The 11968-nt window shown below is 38.4% G+C and overlaps 1 pseudogene; it reads right to left on the minus strand.

Moving 5' to 3' along the window:
* Window positions 1-5882: 5882 nt before the first annotated feature.
* On the minus strand, window positions 5883-11023 carry LOC146140560 (uncharacterized; annotated as a pseudogene).
* Window positions 11024-11968: the final 945 nt, after the last annotated feature.

Here is an 11968-nt window from a genome sequence, read left to right on the forward strand (position 1 = left end):
AAAAAAAACTGTGTAAAGAAAGTAATTTAATCACACAAGACGAAGAATTAAATTTGTTTCTTTAAAAATTCCTTTTTGGCTACATATTTTGTTGCAGTGTTGTAATGACTTAAGTCGATGACTTGACTTAAGTGCACTTAAGTCACTGTTTTAAAACGACTTGACTAGACTTAAGTCATTTGGGAAAAATGACTTGACTTGACTTAAGTCTTTCGGACAAATGACTTGACTTGACTTAAGTCATTTGGCCAAATGACTTGGGTTAAAATGAAGCGTTTTTTTCAAGTATTTTTTTTTATAAAATTGAGCTATTTATCCAAATTTTAGCACATAAAACAAATTGCTTGCTATATATTGCGTTTTTCTTATTTTTAGTTCAGTTATTGCTCATAATCATACAAATTTAAAAATTCTAATAGTTTAAAATTTTGTTTTTTCACAAGGACATGATTTGAAGTTGACTTGCTCCAATTATGACTTGACTGGGACTTGACTTGCGCAACTGATGACTTGGACTGGGACTTGACTTGTTATTTATTCAAAAACACTTGACTTGGACTTAAGTTGTTTTACAAATGACTTGACTGGGACTTAAGTCAATTTAAAATGGCTAATAGCAATTATCTGCGTGGAATAGGTATGTAATTAAAATAAATTACTTTTAGGTTTAAGAACTTCTTGGAAGTACGCATTTAATGCGGCGGTTTTAATCATAACCAATTTTGAGTTTCAAACTAGATTTTACTTACGTTGAACGCAGTCAGGGATTACGTGTTTGCTGTGTATCACGCAATGCGAACAATGGCTGCTGCAACTTAAGGGCAGTGGTTCTCAAACTGGGGTCCGCGAGACAATTTTTTGGGACCGCGAAGCACCTAACAAAAAAACCGACGCTCCTGAAGAAGAAACCCTCTTGTGCAAAAAAAATTCAGGAAACTTACTTTTCCAAAGCAAGCGGATTAGTTGTTCATTCAAATTATTGTACACTTTGAGTTGAATTGTCCATTGTGACGTCATAATATTGCATTGTGATAAGGAGAGTTACGTTTTTACAGCTTGCTGCGCTGTCACTGTGGGCTGTACAGTCACGGTTTTAAAACTGTTCGTGATTGCTTCACACACAAAAAGTGATTCGTTGGAGGTTAACATAGCCGAGCTGATAGCAAATAAGCAAGTGCACCCATCCCATTGATACCATTAAAAACAAATGTCATTTTGTGCATATTTTTAAGGGACCGTGAGCAATTTAAAAAGTTGCTGAGGGACCGTTGCGCAATTTTTCTAAAAAAGTTTGAGAACCACTGACTTAGGGTTTTACGTTAGTGAGTGGTTTTCTGTTGATATATGTCACTGGTTTTCGTTACGTAAAATATGTTTGACGTGCTTAGACGTTGGGTATTTAGTCGTTTCATTTTAAGTAAGCACACATTATTTGCAATTTTAGTTTGCGAAGACGAACATTTAGAACAGGTGTTCTTAAACTGGGGTCCATGGACCCCTTGGGGGTCCGTAAATTAGTTTTAGGGAGTCCATAAAGGCCTAATTGAAATATTAGTGCAAATTTAAAAAGTAATCATTTTTTTAAAGCAAGCAGTTTAATTAAAAACAAAACGGTTTTGCACTGAATGCATTTAGACTGCATTCCACTTTCACATTTTTTAGACCCAAATCAACAGATTTATGAAGTTCATTTGTATTGTGACGGCCATTTATGACGTCATTTTTTGAAAAATTTTGCCTATCGTGGTCTACGCGACGTCAAAAAAAATGTTAGGGGTCCGCGGTAAAAAAAGTTTAAGAATCCCTGATTTAGATGTTTCACAGTCACGCAGATAAATGCGATAATTTATGACACGCGATCCGATTAAATGCTGCTTCCACACAGGCTAAAGAATGTGACTCCATCTCAAGCCTGGATACTACGCTATTCGTAACATTACTTTTTAGTAACATGATAAATCACTTTTTTAAATCATCGGCAACAACACGCGGCTCAAGCACATGACGCAGAGTTAAGAGGCCATCTTGATGGAATCTTACATTTTGTTTAACCTATGCTTGAGAATGATTTGGTCCGAGAATACGTATTTGTTATGCACACAGCGCCTTTGCCAACATACGACCAAATATTGTTGCTGCTTTCACAAGGGCCATATCCTACTTTAATTATAGAAAGTATTTACCCGACTCATTTTATACACAATACAGACATTAGTTTCTTTTTCTAAAAAATTACGCAACGGTCCCCTTGCAATTTAAAACTGTAGGTAGAAGGCGATTTTGCCGAGTCCGACTCTACAGCCTGTAGTTTACCAATATACGTAACTTAGTTAGGGTCGATATACAACAATTCACTCACAGGGGTGTCATATAATTCATCCATCCACAATACATGAATAAAAAATATTCAACCATATATTCTATTCAACATTTAAAATTTACAGATTGCGGCACCATCAATTTCGAAATGTCGTACTGCGCTTGCGCACATCCGTCTAGTCCCGAGTCTGACTTCGCAGCCCTGCTTTGAACGGTGACGTTTCTCTATTAAACTGTACGAAAATCAACATACGGAAATTGAAGTATGACGTCATACACAGCTATGATAGATGAGCATTTACTTGTTCCATTAACCTACCATATGTCCTCTTTTAGGAGGATTTGTCCTCTTTTTTTAAGAAAACTGAATGGTCCTCCGAGGACACTTTAAAATGTCCTCTTTCTCGCATTTCGAGTGAGTTGCTTATACTTTTAACACGACTTTTAGGCGAGACGTTGTATTTATTTCCAAAATATACTGTAGCCATGAAACATGCTGAATTTTGGTTTAAAACAAGTTTTCCAACAAATTGCCCTACCAGCCCTACCTTCTTAATTGTTATTGCGTACATTGCGCCAGAAAAATGGTAATAGAACATCACTTCTAAAAAGACCCATTATTAAATCAAAGGTGTGAGTTTTGTAGGCCTAGCCCACTATCAGTGTTACTGTATGGTAGGCTTCTTACAAAAGTTACTGAATGGTAGGCTTCTTACAGAATTTACTGTATGGTTGGCTTTCTTACATTCTTACAGAAGCTTGTCTAGTTAGTCTATAGCAGCGGTTCTTAACCGGGGGGCGCCAAGCAATTATTAGTGGGGCGCCAGCTTTAAGTTAATATTTACATTTTTGGCAATGATTCTAATGGTATCGTTTGTGTTGTAGGTTACACCTCTCCTGCAGCGCTGTACAAACTCTGACTTTAACATTAAAACTGCAAAGAAGTTTCGCGCGAATCTTGTACTTTCTACTTTTGTCAACATTTTTTTAGTACAAAGTCTCTTTGAGTGCCATTGCATGTTTTTATATCATCGAAGGTATAAGGCCCTATTTAATTACAATTTTGCTACTTATAGATAAACGATTAAAGTTATCCACCGTTCGAACTATTTTTTATCCATATTTTGTATATTATAACATGCTAGCAACAGGGGGACTCAAACTTTTTTGCGCGATTCTATAATGTTTTTGCAATATTGCCGTTGTATTGTGTGTCTTCAGACCTTTTGAAACACGATAACGCAATGTTTAATTTTTGAGCTTTACATTTTTATGTGCGCTCGACATCACAGCCCTACAACTGTGGACTAAACGCCACGTTTGTTAATATCAGCTCGATAAAAATCACTGTGTCGAGCACGAGCACTCGAGCAGTTTGTTGTGTGCCCAATGCGAAAAGCCTCCTAAATTTACAGTTTAGCGCCAATTAAACCAATTAGACTCAATTTTTTCGCGCTCCGCGCGACCGACCGCACACTACACTATCAGTGATATTTAATTAAAAATGCCGAATTGCTTTTTTATACGGGGGACCGCAAGGCATAGGAAAGGGGGGCGCGAATGAAAAAAGGTTAAGAACCACTGGTCTATACCATATAGGTGGTTTTCAGCAGATGCTTTCATTTTTCTTTATTATTCTTTAAATTTAGACAACCATAAACAAAAAAAGCTATAAATTATAATGCCGAAGACGACAGAAAACTAGTTTACAGTTAGGAATGAGAGGTAAGAAGTTGCGCCATGTGCTTTTCGCTAGCAACATTTTGCGAAACTAGAATTGAAAACATGTTCATTGTAACGTTATCGACATAGAAATTTATCACATTTCTCGCTGTAACATTCCCGGCCCGATGTGCGTATCCGAACTATACCACATCTTAACCCAATTACTTAACAGCAAGCACAACAAAAAACATATTTACACAGCAACGCTGAAATCGCGAAGTTTCACACATAGTGCGAAGGAGGCAGAATTTAGCAATTTAACTTTTTAGTGTCCCATTTTTGGTTTTGACCAATACACTCTGAACCGATCCTTTTTTGTCGGGATAGGTTTCCACGACTATCCCAGTGAGCCTAGCCCCGCGGAACCGAGTTGTCCGCAAGGAGACCGAGATCATCACGCACGAAGTTGCGCTCCTGGACAGTCCATTTTTACCGCATTTGCAACGTTGGCAAGTACTCGACGACCAATCTCAGCCACAACTGATTTGCAAGGTATTGCACCTGGCGCCATGGTCGTCTCACGTAGTTGTCCATCTCACCAAAGACCCATGGAGGCAGCGTGTCGTAGCTATTGAGTATTACACCAAAAAAATAGTTTCATCGCCTTCCGGGTCGATTGTGGCTAGTGTATGTGGGCGCGAGTTTAAAATCGCTTCTACTTCTACTTATAAACGTGCTAAGAGTTTCATCCGTAGGCTGTTGGCCAGCCATTAAAACGTTCAGAATCTTGCGCACTGAGCGAATTTGCCTCTCTCAGACACCGCCCATGTGACTGGCGGCGGGCGGGTCGAATGCCCATTCGACGTTAAAAATAGCCGTGATGCGCTTACCCTCGCGCGGTAAGTCGGACATCTTCTGTTGTCCGCTGGGCGCATTTCGTCGTCGATAAAAAATGCATTTCTCCAGCACTCGTCGTACAGCAACTCCTCAGGGAGCGACCCAATGTCTTTGGCGCAGCAAGTTACAACGTAAAGCCCATGTCAGATTGGCGAACCTTTGGTGGTCCTCAATAATCAAGTCCGTTACGTGTGTGTTTGTGTGGCAGTATCACAGGATGCTTCAGATCGTATGACACCGGAGCGTAATTGAGGCGTACTCTCACGAGCAAAACACCAACATTGTGTTCAGTTTTTGCAAAACTATTTTCTTTAGCGCGCGCACCGCCGCGCTCTTTCTACCATTTTGACAAAACTCGGATTTCTTTTGACAACTTTTGTTTTTTCACATAATTGATCACTGCAAGTTTGGCAGTCTTAAGCCAAGTACAGTCAACAATGATGCAAACTTCGATTTCTTGTTTTGCTTGTAACTTACGAAACGCATCAACCAGGCGACAGCCTTTTGCAACCTCGTCCAAGAATAACGTTGTATCAGCGCATCTAAACAGTTGGGATTGTGTGACACAGAGTGTACTTTTACATCTGACGGCGGCTTCTTCACAAAATCGTCTTTTAGTTCATTGACGTAGCGGACTAGACAGCCACTGGGTTTCGTCCCGATGCAGCAGTATTTCCGGTATATTTCTCTTAAATTGCTTGCAATTTTAAATTACATAGGCTTCATAGTTACATATCTTGAAAGGGACTCCAGTCTTAAGACCGAATTTAGAACAACATCAACGTCGAAATAAAACACAGTTCGGAAAAAGGCTAAACCAATTCTTGTTATAACTTCTAGATCGGAATAATGCTTAAACCCCTCGAAATAAAAACTAAATGGCCAGAATAAGGCCTATATATTCATCTATTTATCTAACCCCGGCGGAATTGGTTTATCGACACGACGAGCGTAGCCATGTCGCACATACGTGTATTTTCTCAAAAGGAGTCGTATTTTGCTCAAACGACTTTAGGTGTCCTATAATCTTGCATCGCTTGTATGCGGTTGTTCGGCAGGTTCGGTGAGCATGCGAGCCACGGCAACCGCCACTGGTAGTGACCGTTCTTCATCAGCTTGCGAGTGTACTTGTCGTCCTTAGACATCCCTACGCCGGGACTGCAACTGGAGTCTTTGAACTCCGTATCCACAATATTCTTGACTTGCAGCAAATCGCACAACAAATTGACGTGGTTGATTCGTGATACACGCCTAAATCGCTGTACTGAGACAAAGCGGGACTAAACAGTGACCAATCGAGCACCGTCTTTATAGCGGTCGGCTCACCTTGTTTCCCTCTTCGATTATCTTCGACCGAAAACACCTCGGGTACGTTTAATTTAATTAGAAGCAGCACTTTGCTGGAGAGGACGTCTGTCGCACATCGTGGAGTTAGAACCAGAGTCCACGAAGACGCACTTCTCGATCTCGTGCCCAATATTGCCTAATACTTTAACAGTAACGATATTCCATATATTACCGTTAACTAACCTGTAGACCAGGGATGGCGAACCATTGACTCGCGATTTTTAATGACCTACTTGTCTCTCTAGAAATATCACAATGCTATCAATTATTTTCAGGAAAGGATTAATGTGAAAAAGACAGTTCTTCGTTAAGATAGCACTGTATACCGATTAAATCAGGGCTGCCTAATGTATGGGTCATGCGAAACTGTTTTAGGGGTGACAAATGGGCCTACATTAACTGCACTTCAACAAATGCGTGCAGAAAAGCAGACAACTAAAATCATTTTGTTCATCGCTGTAAAACATTAAAGGTGGAGATCCCAGGAAAATTAAAAGCTTGCAACTAAAAATTCTGACAACTCTCGTTACACCATACTGAAAAGCTTTCTGCTGAACTCGTGTAATCCCATAAAAGCTGCAGCATTTGTTAACTATTTAGGTTCTTAATATTCGTTTGAATCCGAATTTAGAAATTGTCCAAAAACCTTGAATTACCAAACCAGACAATTACATTTAAAACAACTCTGCTAAACAAGGTTGCGAAATCGACGATTTGTTTTGCACGAATCACACTAAATGCCGAAACTGCGGTTTGGTACCACCAAGCTCAAATTTCCTTGTGTGTCTTTTTCATCTTTGCTGCATGCTATATGGCAAAAGTTTTGTTATGATGAGTAAATGTTTTAAGTTGTTTATGTCAACAGAGTTACCCAAATGTGACAGTGCCACATTACGAGGTACGTTTAAAGTAGAATCCCAAGGTATTCTAGATTCTAGAATAATAGGTTTTGAATGTAGAATAACGAATCAAGAATATCGAATCTATTTTTTGGGGTAGAATATTCATAATATGTATATACCCTTTAGTGATAAAACAGTACTAGTTGTTGAAATATCTGTGCACAACTACAGTGATAAAAACAGTACTAGTTGTTGAAATATCTGTGCACAACTACATAAAAAAGCACGTGAAACATGACAATAAAAGGTTGTTGTCCCAACTTAATGTTTTGCTCATTAAAGTGAAATGCAACACAATAAACTTAATTCTGTTTGATTTATAAGACATTGTTGTTTTAGTTTTACTTTGGTACAAACTTGATCCGTCAACAAGCCGTTACTACTGCCAAGAATACATTACTATTACTCGACAATTACGCTGTGTGTAACCTCGCTGAATATCGGCCTAAAGTAGGGTTACCAGATTATCGTGGCCTAAAATCCGGACACTATTTAGTTCTCATTAGCGGTTTTTTGAATTGAGGTATGAACACATTGTCTGTTAATATGACGTCACACTAGCAATGCTTTGCATATATCCATTGTATACCGGAGTGGATTTTTGAAAATAGTGTCATGAATTCACTAGGCCAGTGCTTTTCAACCTTTATAAGTTCCATCCGCACTTTTTTATTTCGGAAAATTTCCATCCGCACGAAACAAGCACAGTAAGTTTGCAACCTTTAGTTTTAATTGTGAAACAACAATGAAAGGGTTTGTGTATTAAACCGTGTTCCTAAGCCTTGACCGATGTAAAATAGATAGCTTAAGCTGCAATGAACCACTATACGAGACTATATTACTGTACCTGGTAACGCATAAGTAGACGTACCACCTTGTTTGATTACCATATTCCACATGATAAATATAATAACATGCACCATTTTCATCCGCACATTCATCCGCACGACGTTGGTCATCCGCATTACAATTTCTTTCATCCGCACAAGTGCGTACCATCCCACGGGTTGAAAAGCACTGCACTAGGCTATTGGACCATCTCTCATTTGACCTCTGGTGATCTCTAGGCAAGGGTTAGACTATTATATTTGATAATGCGCAATCCATAACAAATTTATCTCAGTTGGATTGACCAACTTTAGAATATAACCAAAGTACATTACCGCCATTGCTGTTTTGTGAAAGAAGGATAAACACGAAACTATACACAAACAGCAAAGAAATGTTGTATTGCAATACACGAATGCAAGTTCTCTTCTAATCTGTAAGATTTATGAAAACGAAAATTAGCATAGAATTTTTTACAAAATACGCTCCAGGTAATTACAAGTAATGAACGTATAGCAGTTTATAAACAATACTCTACTCTTCCTCATACCAATTGTACTTTTCCGAAGATCTGATTTTAACAAGGTCTTGTTGGACTTCAAAAACACACAAAATTCCCCACAAGACATGCTTTTAAAGTTGTACTGAAGTGTTAAAATTCCTTTTATTGTCTCCACGGTCATCTTATTTCTATCTTTTGACCACTGACTCATCAGTGAAAACACCCGCTCAACATTTGCGTTGTGTGGCGCTATAACAAACAAAACTGAGCAACCCTTAGTAATTCTGAGTGACATTCAGCGTTTTTTTACTTTTGAAAATACCTGCATCATTTTTATGTTCTGGCAGTGCAGTAAATTCTTCATCACTGATGCAACATTCCATAAACAACTTCAAATTGCAAACTCGGTCAAAACATTTTGCATCATCCACAAGTATTCCTTTGCTTATCAGATATTTTAAACTTCAACGGCATCCCAACTTGGTGTCTCCCTCAAGGACATCCACTTGAAACAAGTGAACTCTTCTAATGGTTTCGTCCACTTAATTGAAATATATAGGCATCTTTCATAAAGATCTGCAACTTCGGAAAGGAAGTTTTTACCTTAAGTTTCGTATCCCTCTGTGCGTTTTTGAGAAAGAAGCTTTTTAACTTTAAGGGACATAAAGTTTTGATTTCTTTTTTCTTCAAGTAGTTTTTGAATTGATTCCAAACGTGTCAACACTTCTACAACAGAGTTGCTTGCCCTTTCCACGGTTTGAATATGTGTGTGAAAAACAGACATTAGTGTGTGCAGATGCCACATGTATATCTCACTCATTTCAATCGCAAAGAATTGTTTGATGATTGTAGATGAATGTTCTTGTGACAAAAAGAAGGATCTTAACGGTAAAAACATTTCTATTAATCTTGTGATTCCAGGAAATAAAGAGAGCCAGCGAGTCTTGCTACGAGAAAGAAGTTTTCTGTATTCGACTTCTGCAAATACACAGTATCCTTTCAGCTTCTCAGTTCTGACTGTGTAAATGGAAAAATATTGATATATTTTGTTGATTACAGTTTCAATATCGATGCTCATTCGTTCAGCACCATAATGGATACAGTTCTTCAAAACATGCGCTGGACAGCCTACTCCAATTAACGATGCGCTTAATGTTTTCTTTAACTTCGCAAACACATTGTTACCAAGCTCATTACGACTCAATCCTCCAAACATTGTATTGCAATTGTCCCCTGTGAACGGCACACACTTTTCAGTGAGTCCACTTTTTTCCAAAGTTTCCTTACATATCCAGCAATTGTATCAGCGGTCTCATTATGCCTGTGCTTAAATTCGATCAGTTTAGATTGTGTACCACCATTCTTCCAGTCAAAGTACTGAACAAGTACTGGAAACAACTTTGATCCATCGTGATTGCTGCCGTCTGTAGCAACTGCACAATATGCAATATCATTTTTGTAATAATTTCTCCACGCTCCCCTAGTGTTAAAATATTACATGTGATGCATGGTTGCACATGGTGATACTATATCTGTTTCAGTTAAATTCGTTGAAGGTTATTTTGCTTGTTGTTGACTGGTAAATGTATACTTAAAGGTGTTTAAGTAAAAGTAAACCATCAAGATAAGTTTATTAAAGTAACTATATTTGTATACTGCAGATGTACTATAAATAAATTGTGGTTGTAAATGCAGTGAACTGTTATGCCTGAAACTGTCGATAACTCGGTAAGCTACTTTGCACTTTTACTAATTCTTGGTTGCCACGCAAGTGACTTAGTTAAACTGAATTCGTTATTTATTTCCAGTTTGAACTTTGAAGTATTGTTGACCAAACTCTTGGTACTGTTTCGTTGTTTTTCCACGTTTTTGGTGAGTTGAATTGTACATTGTGACGTCATAGTTTTGCGTTGTGCTAATGATAATTATGATTTTACAGCTTGCTGCAATGCCACTGTGGGCTATACGGTCACGGTTTATGGTGATTGCTTCACTCAAAATAAAGTAATTCGTTAGAGGTTTTACATTTTTTTGTTGGATACTTCGATCACGATCGGTGTTAAACCTTGAAGGCTGAGGCAGTGTGTAACGTAGCTAGGAACCTAGCCAATTCCAAAACAGGCCGCGTTACAACTTTCTTCAAAACTCAAGGGCAGAATATATATATTTTCAAAAACTCAAGGCAGAATATATCGAATACGGTGCAAGTACAGATGCAACAATAGCTTCCGTCTTTGTTCGGGCACAGGAAAACTTTTTTGCCAAGTCAGAATCAGGGAACGTTTTTTTTTCAGCAAAGATGACGTAAAATCCATTGATAAAAAGCTATTGTGATGCTTAACTGTGTGAAAAGCATATGTACCCTCGGAAGCAGTGACTTGATCTTCCGCTTTACTTCCTGTTGTGGCAAAATAGTTTGTCACTTGAGTTGATCCTGAAGCTCCTCTTTCTGCTTTGCCATGTTTATCAGAACTGAGACTGCTTCCCATTCATTTCTACCCTTTCTGAAGCATGGATGTTTTGTTTGGATTTCATCCGTGAATTAACATTTTCTCTTAGCCATATTGTACAGCAGTGGCGTAGCCAGCCGAAAATTTTGGGGGGGGCAAAAAGTTGGAATTTTTTGTTTAGATTTTGTCATTGTATTAACTGCCGTAACGAACACAAATAACAATGCTAGCAAACCGTTTCGAGCAGCAACTGACTTATTGTTACCACAATACTAAAAAAACAGTCAAAGAGGAAAAACTGTCTAAAAGTAGTAAAAGTACATTAATGTATAGTAAATGTTATATTAACTTCATCGTTTGTGACGTAATAATGCATGACAATTACAGTGTGGCATGCCTGTGATCAAATGTTGTGGTACTTCTCATAAATGCTACAAAACAAATTATTAAGAGTAAAATATTTATAAATTTTGGGGGGGGGGCATGGCCCCTCAGCCCCCCTGGCTACGCCTATGTTGTACAGTAAAACAATAACAAAATTAAATTTTAGCACTTAACATATTCGGCTCGCATCTTCAACTAGAACAGGGGTTCTAAAACTTATGGAGAGGCGCCCCACCTCGACGGTGCGAACAAAACCCGCGCCCCACTTCGAAGTCATTAAGCATTTAACAAACGACAATTTCCTTGGTATTCTTATTTGGTCTGCAACAGACTTGTTGTTGCGCTATTTTTCTGCTGCTTTTACTGCTTTATAATTTTCTTCAGCGAATATACGCTCTTATCGTTTCAGACATGTTCTAAATCTTGCAATATCGACCAAGATATAAGGCCTTCAGCTACTAGCCCAGCTCCTCTCATCCCTGTATCCCAAATAGAGCGTTTTATTGTCGTTTATGACGTAACAATGAAATTATTACCCGTAACGCAACAAACAATTTTAAGAAATTCCGAACATTTAAGCATATTTTAGCATTTCCCCCGGACGCAGTTTGAACACTAAAATTCCGGGAAAATCCGGACGTATGGCAACCCTAGTTAAAGTAGACCTTGAGTAT

Source organism: Ascidiella aspersa, chromosome 6 (assembly GCF_963924565.1).
Source record: "Ascidiella aspersa chromosome 6, kaAscAspe10.2, whole genome shotgun sequence".
NCBI classification, from domain to species: domain Eukaryota; kingdom Metazoa; phylum Chordata; class Ascidiacea; order Phlebobranchia; family Ascidiidae; genus Ascidiella; species Ascidiella aspersa.